At 44.9% G+C, this 12,668-nt stretch overlaps 1 protein-coding gene across 1 annotated transcript in view; it reads left to right on the top strand.

Moving 5' to 3' along the window:
• Hsf2bp (heat shock transcription factor 2 binding protein) overlaps positions 1 to 12,668 on the top strand; it is an 83,647-nt gene that overhangs the window by 48,624 nt on the left and 22,355 nt on the right. The gene's annotated exons all lie outside the window — the stretch shown is intronic.

Genomic DNA, 12,668 nt, shown 5'->3' with positions numbered 1-12,668 from the left:
GATATGCTCTTGTGTGGTCGTATGCTCCACCTCTGATATGCTCTTGTGTGGTCGTATGCTCTACCTCTGATATGTTCTTGTGTGGTCGTATGCTCTACCTCTGATATGCTCTTGTGTGGTCATATGCTCTACCTTTGATATGCTCTTGTGTGGTCGTATGCTCCACCTCTGATATGCTCTTGTGTGGTCGTATGCTCCACCTCCACAGCCAGAGGGGATATTAGTGTGGTAAAAAGCAGGAGCTGTTTTCTTAGATGTTTGCTTTTTGAAAATGACTTTCCAGAGCAGCTTGGCAAGTTACCGTTTCTTTGCTGGGGTGGCTTCTGGGGATGGAGGAGGAATACTCTTTCATAGTGGCAGTGCTCAAATCTGGGCACTCTCAGATAATTGGCTTCTCAATGCCTGTCCCTGCTCCTCCCCCAAATGGCTTCCAATTTTAGGAAGCCATCTGATATGTCAGTGGTTTTATAGTTTTTTTTCTTAAATATTGTTTTTAGTTTAGTTGTGACCTTTGACGCAAAGATCATTTTATGAAACAGCACTGACATGTGCCTTCTCTGAAAGCAGAGTAGTAGATAGGTGGTGGACATGGAAGAGCTCCAGAAGTCTAGACCAAGTGGCATAGGAGACACGTGAAGTTCCACATGGATGTAACTTCAGAGCTGTAAATAAATACAACTGAACCTTACTGCTGCCTTTCTTGTTGATCTTCACCACTAATTTAGCCTAAGTCTTGCCCCAATTTCACCATAATTGTAAAGCCTAAAGAGTATACATATCATTCGAATATTCAAATGACAAAAAAAGAATTTTTCGGTTTTTTTCATAATCTGTTTTTGAAGTTTAGATACTCTTGATGTGAATACTTTCTTTTCTGATAGTTTTATTGAAACATAATAACTGCATATATCTTAAATGAAAAATTGATCATTTGCATATAAATATCTACCTATAAAATCATTACCACAGTCAAGGTCACAGGCATTACCGCACAAGGCACTTCCCCTCCCTCCTACCTGCCTCTCGCTTTTCCTGGAGCTGTTCACCTCTTTTCTACACTGTAGCTCAGTCTCTGTTCTCTGCAGTGATTGTACCTTACCAGTGCACTGCTTCCTGTTACGTGCTGCTCCGTTATGCAGATGAACCTTTTGGGTTGTTTACAGCTTTGACTTGTTACAGACTCAGATGCTGCAGTCTCCTCATGCAGGTCTTTGCGTGAAGATGTGCTGGCATTTCTTTTGGGTATCTCCTAGGCACAAAGTGGCTGGGTCACATGGAAGTTGCACATTCATGTTTTTAAACTGCCAACTGTTCCAGCAGAGAACACAGCACCAGCTGTTTGTCTTCATAGTTTTTGGTCATCTTGTTCCATTTAGGCTTAGATATTCCAGTAGGGGTGCCTTGGTACCAGACTGTTACACTGTTACTAGTGGTGATTGAATGAAGAAAGGCAATAAAAAGGAGGGTATGACTGACCACCCTTAGGTATGGTGGACGAGGAGGTTTATTGTAGATATGGAGGAGAACATAGTAGCTAGAGGTAGAAACATTGGGAGAGTCCAGAGTGAGCATGAACTCAAGCTGGACCATTGTGAGGAGGGGCAAGAGAAGAGAGTCAGGAGACCAAGAGGCCAAACAAAGAGGAAAAAGGGTAAAATTAAGACCAATATAGCCAAAATGCTTGATTATATAGGGAAGGGAAGGTTGGGGAAGGGCAGCTCAGCCCAGTCCTTGCACTTGAGAATATTAAGATAGGGGATTTGGTATACCAGCCAGGACCCTGTAACAGGTAGGGACTGAGGGATATTGGGAAAACCTGGTGGTCAGGGTCTGATTTGATATGTTGACTAGGCATCTTAACCATTTGTCCTGGGTTTGAGACCCAAGTGTTAAACATCTTTGAATGTGCTTCGAAACAATCTTGACAGTGTTGTTATCTTAAGTACATGAATCCTCCAGCTATATTCTTTTTTCCAAGTTGTTTTGGCTGTTTCTAAGTCCTCTGACATGGATTTGCCACTTAATAACTTGTCACTTAAAATCAAAAAGAAACCCTTTTAGAAAGGGAGTCTGTTGACTCAGTAGTTCATTTAGGGAAGAATCCACACATTAGCAATAGTGAGTTCCAGGCCAGGAGCCGAGGTATGTGGGGGTTCTCTGTGTCTGTTTGTCCTAGGGACAGGGTAAACAGATGTCCTTGGCTTCTGGACACCTTTTGAAGGATGTATAGAGTGAACACCCTTGCAGTGGGCACAGATCTATTCCCTCCGTCTAGAACAGAAAGTGTTTGGAATGAAGGGCACAAGTCAGGCACACTACTACCCACGTAAGAGATGTGGCTTCTCTGAGCTTGGGTTCCCTGTGCTGAGATGCAGTTTATATCATGTGCATAATCTGTGGCATGGAGTCTTGAACCAGCACAAACATGGATACTCTGGCTGTACTTATGAGTAAGAAGTTTGGTCTCAGATAGGAGTGTATTTTCTGTTAGCATCCTTTAAAATGTAGCATGTAGCTTGACAACCTACTAGTAGGGTGAAATTCTAAGCCTTCCACACCTTAAGAGCTGGTTGAGTGGGCTTTAAAGAAAACCACGTGCCCCAGGACTAGATACTCAACTAAACAGCTTTTTTTTTTTCCTCTTGAAGATGCATCACAGAATCAGGTGATTTCTGGACTTTGTGTTGGTGTGCAGGTCCTCAATAATAGCCTGGAGGAGATGGTTAGGGAGAAGACAATCAGCTCTGCTGCTCTACATGACCACAGATGCACTATGTTTATTGTTGTCAGTTTCCTGTGAGGAAAGGCATTCCTGCCTGCTCTCAGATGAGAAGACCAAGTGGCTTGCTGGGCATTAGCAGCTGTGTGCCAGTGGAGCTGGGTTTGAATCCTGATTGCCTGTTGTATGACCCTGTCCACCACGAAAACTGCTCTGCAGGCACTGGTCAGAGCCACACACCGTTAGAATTGGCTTTGCTTAGTTTTCCAGACTTGCTTTTAAACAGCATGCCTGGCTTTGTTGAATCCAGCCTGTACAAGTGAGCCTAGCAGCCTTTGTGAGGCATTTGCTTGCTTATGAAGGATGAATCTATGCTAAGCTTTCTCAGAGACCCTAGCTGTGCTAGTCCAGAAGTGTTCATGGGGTGCGCAAGAACCTCAGTGCTTCAAGTAAGTTTATACTGCTCTGTTGGGTGTGCTCTGATGTGGGTAGACTCTTGCCTTGATTTTGTGTCACAGACTCAATGGAGTGGTTTCTAAGGTATCTTTTCCATGTGTATATGTGTGTGCATGCGCGTGCGCACATGTGCAAGACAAAGTTTCTTTGTGTAACTTAGCCTTGGCTGTCCTGGAACTCACTTTGTAGGCTAGGCTTGCCTTAAACTCGCAGAAATCTGCCTGCCTCTGCCTTCCCAGTACTGGGATTAAAGGTGTTCAACACCATACACCAGCTTTCTAAGGTATCTTAAAGTACTACTTTGCTCTGGGGCTGTTGGACTTTTCAGGATTTCTTGTCCTTAAAGACAGTTTTTGGTTCTTTGAACTTAACAAGTACAGCCTAAACCTTGAGATCTGTTGCAAGCTTATTTCACTTGATAACTTTAAACTCATTCCTTCTACAGTCAAACAAAACATGCTAGACTCAAGTGCTAGACACTTAACCACTGAGTTATGTACGCTCTGCTTTATGTTGCTCTGATTTTAATGTTTTAGAATTTAATGTGTTTTAAGGTTTGGTGGTGGTGGTGGTGGTGGTGCTGCTGCTGCTGCTGCTGCTGCACCTAGGGTTCCAGGCTTGCTCAGCAAGTCTGCTCCTGAGCTGCTTCCCTAGCCCTGCCCTGAAGTTTAGAAAGCTGAGAATGTGTTTCATCATGAAGTGGGGAAACAGGAGCGTGGTGGCTGCCTGGGGAGCTGTGATGCTTGTGCTTGCTGCTCTCAGGACCCGACCTTCTGACCTCAGGACAGGAAAGAATTTCAAAACTGGCTGCCTGTGCTCTTCTGTCAGTAGGGGATCCACTTTGTGAGATGTATTCAGTTTTGCTCAGAAATCTCTAGTACTGTTGGAAAGCTCTGAAGCCAGGAGCTTGCTGCCTCTCAGTTTCTGCTTTATCACATAACCCCTGTCTTGGAGCTTGATGTCTTTAAAGAGCACGGCCTTAGGCTTATTACGCGGAGGTGGGAATTGAAGCGTTCTTACTGGTAAAACGATCTAATCTGTCGAATTCACTTCTCTGATCTGTACAGTGGGACTCCACCTCAGGGTCTTATACCTAATACAGTAGGTGTCAGTTCTCTTTCTTATTTCTGACCTAAGGATCTTGTGCTTCAAGGGAAGCTTGTTTCCTTTTTCTTTGCTTGACCTAAGCAGTTGCTTCTGAGTTTTCCTACCCTGTGCTTCAGAGACCAGAACCACTGGTTGCTGTGCCTATCTCTGATAAGCTCATCTCATTCCTTCTAAACTGTGCTGGATTTCATTTTCTTTCATTTGTTCATCTACATGGCTGCCTTTTTCCCAGGCTGGGTTCAGATTCTTCACATTCCTCTTAAGCCGCAGAACTGGCACAGAACTCTAGCAAATAGCTGATGAGGACAATGTGTATTGGGGTGGTGACCACATGTTATGCAACCGCTAATGCAGACTAGTGTTAGAATCCCACTGTGGCCGTGGTGCTGCATTCCCTGGATATACTGCCGATGTGCGCATGGCATTCACACCCATCTTACAGCTACTTGGCTTCTTGAGTGATCTGAAGCATGCAAGTTTTACAGACCTGTGTCTTCAGCTCAGACTTCCTCCAGAGCTCTAGACTCAGAGCCAGCTCTGTTTGATGAATCCACAGGCACACTGAATAGACATTCACATCCAGTGTTTACACCAAACTCCCAGTCTTTTCCACACCAGCCCTAACCACAGTCTGCCCAGTCTCAGTGAATCAACTTTCCTTCTCAGCTTATCAGCCTGTTTAACCCCCTCCCCCAGCAACTCTTGATTTCTTTTTATCTGTCACACCAAGGTCTAGTCTGTTTGGAGGACTGCTGACTGTGCTTTCAAACATACCTAGCATAGCAGCTGCCGCGTCCTCCCTGTTCTGAGCCACCATCATCTCATCCCTGCAGGTCTTGTGGCCATCTTCCAGGCCTTGAGTTGGGAGCCAGGAGTAGGAGGGAACAGAGCACTGATCAGCTTTCTTCCTTGAACCAAGAGCTGAGAGAGAAAAATTTTGTCAAAAATGCTTTTTTAAAAAATTTATTTATTATATGTAAGTACACTGTAGCTGTCTTCAGACACATCAGAAGAGGGCGTCAGAGCCCATTACAGATGGTTGTGAGCCACCATGTGGTTGCTGGGAATTGAACTCAGGACCTTCAGAAGAGCAGTCAGTGCTCTTAATCACTAAGCCTTCTCTCCAGCCCCCCAAATTGCTTCTTTGAACTAGAATTGTACTTACAGAATAAAGCTCAAACAGGACAGAGATTAGCTGAGAACTGCTTGTTTTGCAGTCTAGTTTTGCTTTCAGCTTGTGATCTGCTTCAGTTTACTGTGTGCTGGGATTAGAGGTGTAAGTGTCAGTGTAACTGAACTTCTTTATCACACTTGACCTTCAGATCTTGTGGCCCAGGGCTTAGAGGACAGGGGATAAAGCCTGAGTTTGAACCTCAGTACTAACCTAATAAAGATCTCCCGAAAGTACTTAGTGGAGATGTCCCCACCTCTGATCATCAGGGACATGTATTTCTGTGACCTGTGAGTGGAGTGAGGAAAAGCCAGGCTGACTTCCGGATGAGCTGGAGGCTTGCTTCCGTCTCCCTGGCTGAGCCCTGTGCTGTTACTCTGTATGTCACCTTGACTGTGCCACTGTGTCCACACAGTTGTTAGACATTCTCACACACTTGGGAGGATGTTTGGAGATGACATTAACTTTGCAGTTAGTAGATGGACTGGTGCAGTGAGCTCTGTGCAGTCAGATGGAGGCCTGAGAAGGTCACAAAGGCTGCTTTCCTGCCTCACTAGAAATGCTTGTGCTAGGCTGTGAGTCTAATGACTTCTGACTCTGAGCCGAGTGTCGTTTCTCCTGGGTCTCCTTTGCTGACTGTGATTTGGTACTGAGCAGTCTTCATTACTGTGGGTACCATTCTTTAGAGTTAATTTTGTTAACTTTCGCTTTTCACTTGCTAATCCAGCCACTTATCCATCCTTGCATCTTTTGGCTGCTTTTCTCTGGAGAACAATTGAGAAAAAAAAAAGTTTCCAGAAGAGCTTCTTACTTCAGTTAAGTCCTTAATGAATTCTTAAAATACCCTTCCAGGATTAAAAAAATAGTTTATTTGAGATGATAATAAAATTACATAATTTCCTCCCTCCCTTTCTTTCATCTTAATCCTTCCCATTTATCCCTCCCATTCTCTTTCAAATTCAAGGCCTCTTTTAAAAAAAATTAATTGTTGTTATGTACATTTATATGTGCGTATATATTCCTAAACACATAAGTACAGTCTGCTCAGTCTATACATTGTTAACTTGTTTTTAGGACTGACCATTTGGTTTTTGACCAGTTGGCCCATTCTTCCTGTGGAAGACTATTTTCTCTAGTCCTATCATTCCTTCGTTGCTGGCAGGTAGTTGCTTTGTGGTGTTGAAGCTTCTTGGGTTTCCCCTAGCCACTTGGCATTTCTATCATGTCTGTTCCTTGTTCAGCTCATGTTTAAGCAGTCATGTTGGTGAGACTTTATAGGTGTAGTTTCTGACACTCCTATGAGACACAACCTTGTACCAAACTTTCCAGTCCTCTGACTCTTACAATCTCCAATATCCTCTTCTGACTTCTGTATGCACCACACACATGTACACACACACACACACACACACACACTCACATGCATACACACATACATGCACAAAATAAAAATAAACAATTATTTAAAAAGTAAACCACCCATTAACCCTTGAAGCAGGTGGATAAAAGGTAAAAGCCTTAAAAGAAATATCATGGGATGGTAGTTGTCCCTCAGAACAATAATGTGATTTCTTACTAGGAGAAAAGCTAACTGCCAGCTTTGATCTCTATACTCGGGTCTCCCTCTCGTGTTAGTTACCTTTCTTGTTATCACAGAATGCCTGATGTAAATGACCTAAAGCGAAGGGGGACTTCTCAAGCTCGCAGTTTCAGACTTTTTAGTTCTTCCTGACAGGGAGGGATGACATATTAGCTCCCATAATGCCAGACAGGAAGCAGGGAGAAGAAGGGACCAGGGTTTGGACGTGTCTGTCGAAGACATGCTCACAGTGATCAACTTGCTCCAGCTAGGCCCTAACTCTTAAAATTCTTGCTGCCCCTCCCCTTGTCCTACAAAAGCCACTATCTGGGAACTCATAAGCCTGCAAGGGATTCAGATCATAGCACCTACCAAATATCTTTCAAGAACATTTTAGACAAAACAAAACAACCTTCAGCCTGGTGGCCAGAGGCCATTGGAAGCAATGGACAGTGCTCAGGGATGTGCTTTGGGGTATGTGTGGTCTTGGACGGGAGGTATGAGGCACACAGGACAGTGATCAGAGACAGTGGCAAGTGTTATGCTTGAATGATAGTCATAGTCTCAAGAAAAACTGCAAAGTGTCAGAAATGACTCAGTGATGGGGGGCTTTCAGCACTCCACGGGCACTGATTGACAGATCAGTATCACCAAACTCAGCAGGGATGGGAATAATTTGCCTGCTGAATACACAGAACACTGTGTCCAGCTAGAGAATGTCTGTGTGTTTCCTGAACACGTTGGTCTCCAATTAGAATTGGCAAGGTTATTGACTGTACATCAGGGGAAGTGCCACAGATGTTAGACAGCCAGAGTCATATGGAGTGTCTTCCTAGTGTAGAGCAGAATGAAGCTGGAAGTCAGTAAAATGCCTCATGCAGACACAAGTGAGAGAGGCAGCCATAATAGCAGCCAGATGTAAGAGTGTTACATCAAAATGGATGAGCTAATTTAAATCTCTCTCAACCTCCCTTCCCCACCCCCATATGTGCACACAGACACACAGGTACATGCACACAGTGACATGTCAGAGAACAACCCTCAGGAATCAGTTTTTTCCTTCCACTGGGGATGGAGCTCAGGTTTTCCGGTCTGTGCTGCAAGCACCTTTACCCTGCCAGTTCAGTGAGAGTTATTTAAATTAGTATTTAGTAGAAGGTTTAAGTGCTTATATCAAAAAAGAAGAAAGTGAAAAATGAGTTAACCAAACTTGTATCATAAGAACTTATTGGGGGGCAGTGAGATGGTTCATTGGGCAAAGGTACTTGTCACCAAGCTTGAGGACCCACATGTCCTTGCAAGTTGTTCTCTCGTCTCATCGTGTCATGTGCCCTTCCAATGAACAAATGAATATAGTAAGAATTTTGAAAAAGAACTGGAGAAGTTGAAACAAGTTGAAAGAAACACAGTGGAAAAAGTAAAAGCAAAAGGGAACAGTTGGGCAGGTGGGCAGAAGACACCCAGAGGCCTGCCCGCTGGGTGGCCCACCGCAGCAGGAGCCACTAAAATGTGCCAGTCTGTTGTGGAGAGAGAAGTGGACAGATTGAGCACCATGAGCAAAGGTGAATTGGAGATGTGAGGGTGGAGAGGGACAGCCTGATGGGAGTAGCCTGCCCTGCCATCTGAAGTCCTGGCCTACACTGTCACTGAGAGCCATGTCTGGGTCTGTGGCCATGTCTGTGGCTCTTATCACCACCAAAGGTCATGCGGATATCCCCAGTCTGGGCCACCAGCTGGAACCATGTTGATGTCAAAGGCCTAGGCAGACTCAGCCCTGTCCCTCACAGACTGAGGCACTCAGGAGAGCTAGCCCCACTCCTTGCCTGCTGCAGCACTTGGGAGAGTAGGCCCTGCATCATGGCTGGGGAGCTGGGGAGCTGGGCCTAGTGTCAGGAGTGTGAGTGTGGGAGGCTGGCCCCACACCTTGTCTACCATATGGTGGCATGGGTGAGGGAGAGATAACCTCTTCTCCAACCCCTAGTTGCCTGTGTCAGGAAGGAGCGCCGGCCTCGGGTCATGAGAGTGGGAGAACTGTCCCTCACTTGCTGCAGCACTCAGGAGAGCAGGTACTGTACCTCGCCTGGTTAGCAGTAGTGCTGGCCTTGGTGGTATGGGGCCAACCCTGAGGGCATGAGAGCTGGAGAGCTGGCCCTGCCCTTTGCCAGCTGCAGCATTGGGTGAGGTAGCTCTGGCAATACTGGAAAGCTTCCCCCAGTAGTATAGGTATGGAATAGCTGGTAGACTGACCAACTCAGCTTGCACCCAGGCTTTGACTTAGCCCAGCCTAACATCTGCCTCAATTACGAACTGCTCATGTTGGTCCTATGAATCTAGAGTTACATGATCTCTATGGCACAGGGCAGCAACATCGTATCTGAGAGGCATCCAGATGAGGATCCAGTATTGATGCCATAGTGGAAGCCAGAGGCCTCAAACCGGACACTCATTGCAATGAACATTTGCAAGTAAAGAGGTGTGGACAGAAGAGTAAACTGTGGGACACACCGTGACACAGTATAGCTTCCAAGATAAGATTTATTTTATTTTGTAAAGGAGGTTGCAAGGAAAATGTGAAGGGATGGAGAGATGAGTGGGATTGGGGTGCATGGTGTAAAATTCACAAAGAATCAATAAAATATTTTTTAAAAACTGGATGTTTCCAGGTAGATCCAACAGCAGGAGTAGAAAGAATTAGCACATTTAAAATTAATCGGTAGAGTATCCAGTCTAAAGAATTGATCAAAACGAGACATGGGATATTATAATACATACCCACAAAGGAGAAAAGAAAGGGAATGAGGTAGAAAAAATACTTGCTGGGCTGGAGAATTGATTCGGAAATTAGGAGCCCTGACTGCTCTTTCAGAGGACCCACCTGCCATTCCCAGCATTCATATAGTGGCTAATAACTATCAGTAAGTCAAGTTCCAGGGGATCTGATACCCTGTGATGATTAATACTATCAACTTGACAGGTTCTAGAATGATCTAGGAGACAAAAAAACTGTGGGCATGATTCTGAGGGAATTTTTAGACTGAGACTCAGAGGGAATTGGACTAAATGTGGGCAGCATCATTCCTATGGGCTGGGTCTCTGACCGAGTAAAAGGGGAGATGGAGTCCAGTACCAGTATCCACCTTTCTTGTCATCTAAGCTTGGAAAGGATGTACCCATTAGCCTCCTCTTCCCTGTGGTGAGCTCTGTCCCCACAGACAGTGAACCAGAGAAATCCCACCTCCCTCACACTGCTCATGACAGACAGTGGACCACAGCAAGAAAGTTCATGAATTTAGAGCTGATAGCAGTCTGTCTGTCTGTCTTTCTTTCTTTTTTTTTTGAGGGGTATGAGTGTGTTTTTATTGCATCTTCCAATATGCATTTCATGATGCACTTGCAAAATGACACTATTACAACTTGTGGTTTACAGATGATGAAGCATAAATTCACAAATTTCTGGAAAGCCTCATAATACTTTTGAAGAGAAATTGCCCATACCCTTATTGATCTGTTTCCAAATTCCATGTCAGTTCTTAGCAGAGCAATGCAGTATGTTATATTTCTTAAGATTAAAATCTATAATATGAGAATAGAATGATCATTTGAGACCACTGGGGGCTTGTCATTTATTCTTGAAATAGTCAAGCACCCACCCCCTTATGGTCCTGAAGTTTGCTCCTAATTTATATGGTGCAGGTCAAAGAATGAATTTGTTTCTATAGTTTCCCCCCTCCTTCAAGTTGCTAACATGTGCTGCTATAGTAAATGTGTGTGTGTGTGTGTGTATATGTGTGTGTGTGTGTGTGTGTGTGTGTGTGTGTGAATGCTGCTATATACTATGCAACTTTCATTAATTTTTAAAATTTTCTTTATTTACATTACAAATACTATCCCAAAAGTTCCCTATACCACCCCGCCCTGCTGTCTTTCTTTTAAAGTGTGTGTGTGTGTGTGTGTGTATGATGTATGTATGTGTGTGGTGGGGGTGGTATAAGGTGAGTGCCACAGTCCATGTGGAAGTCAGGACAACGTAGGAATAGGCTCTCCTTCTGCCTCTCTCACAGTTACCAGGTCTCCAGGCCTGCCTGCTGGGCCATTGAGATGCCTCTTCCCTGTCTCTCTTAGCAATCTCAGTAGGAGATGCTGTCTGGAGTCCTGTTCACTGCCAGAAATGGTCTGTAGAGCGAGGAGCTAAGAAGCATCCTTGACCTTTGTGAGTTTCAAAGTTGCTGGCAGCTAGACTACCGCCTCCATCTGGAATATCTCCTTGGTCCTGAGGGAATCAGACCACCCATCAACTCAAGGTTGCTCTGAAATGAAAGCATGTGGTGTTAGAGGCAGAGGAACTCAGAAAGTATGGCTGTTGTCCTCAGCACACCCTACCATAGGGCCCTCGATTCCCTTCCTTCAGCCTTCCCACGCACAGTGCCTCCTCCCCAATCTGTCTTTCTGTGTTCCTGGCTTCTCAGCTGTGTCCCCATGTCAGGGTTCCACCATTGCTACCCAACAGGCGGATTTCGTAGTCTTTGGAGGTTCCATCCAGATCGCCTGGGTGGGCTCTGAGTCTGCGTCTTACTTACTTCCTGGGGCCTCTTCTCATGCACATTGTCCAGGCTCCATGTTGTTAAGGCAGCACCACTCACAGATTCTTGTAGGAGCCTTCTGCTCCAGTGGAACCCGTCAGTACCCAGGAGCCACAGCTCCACCATGCACTCCACCTAGCCATCAGCCACAGGGTAGAGCCGTCCGTCCATCCATCCGTCCATCTGTCCAGGAGTCGGAAGGAGAGCACTCAAAGCGTGTTTTGAACACAAGAAGCCTGTGGCCTGTGAGCCTTTGTGGTTTTCTTAGGTCACCATTTGTATCTAGGCAGCCTTGGAGGGGCCCTGATGTGCAATCAAGCTGTGAATAATTTACTATACCTGACTAATCAGCATATATGAATGCGTTTAGCATAATGTGCTACATTAGCATTCCACAGCAGATATTAGAAATAAGTATATTTCTTAGCTTTAGTAGAATTAGGGCACCATTTATTTGTTTTTGACTTTTTGGGCATATACTGTAATTTAGATTGGCATCTTTAATCTCCAAATGCTTGGAGGGTTTCCTGCTAGCTTTCTGTTACTGATTTCTAATGTAAGGAAAACTTGCCAGAGAACATTCTACAGATGATTCTAGTCCTGAATTTGTCCAGACTTGTTGTATAGTTCAGCGTATGGCCCATTCTATAACTGTCCCCAGCACACTCAAAGGAGAGGGTGTGTACCCTCTGCTGCCGCTGGGTGGGGGTTTGTAAATGTTAATGCTTTCTTGTTAGGTGATGGTTGTAGGATTTGTGTATGTCTTGGCTCGTTTTCTCTCCACTTGCCCAGTGGATGACTGAGAGAGGAGTGTTGAAGTCATTGGACCATTATTTCTGTCCTGCTCTGCCCTTTGTTTCTGATGGTCAGTGATAGCCCCTTCCTATTGTTGTGTCCCTTTGATGAGCTGACCTTGTGACATTTGTGAATGCCCCTAATGGTAACTCTTGCTCTGAAGACTGCTTTGATGTTGGGCTTATCGCTGGACATCATGCTTGCTTTCCATCTCTGTACTTCCAGAAATCCATGCTTCTTAGTTACTTTTCTATTGCCACG

Source organism: Mus pahari, chromosome 21 (genome assembly GCF_900095145.1).
Source record: "Mus pahari chromosome 21, PAHARI_EIJ_v1.1, whole genome shotgun sequence".
In the NCBI taxonomy this organism is placed as follows: Eukaryota; Metazoa; Chordata; class Mammalia; order Rodentia; family Muridae; genus Mus; species Mus pahari.
This window is presented reverse-complemented; position numbering and strand designations above follow the sequence as displayed.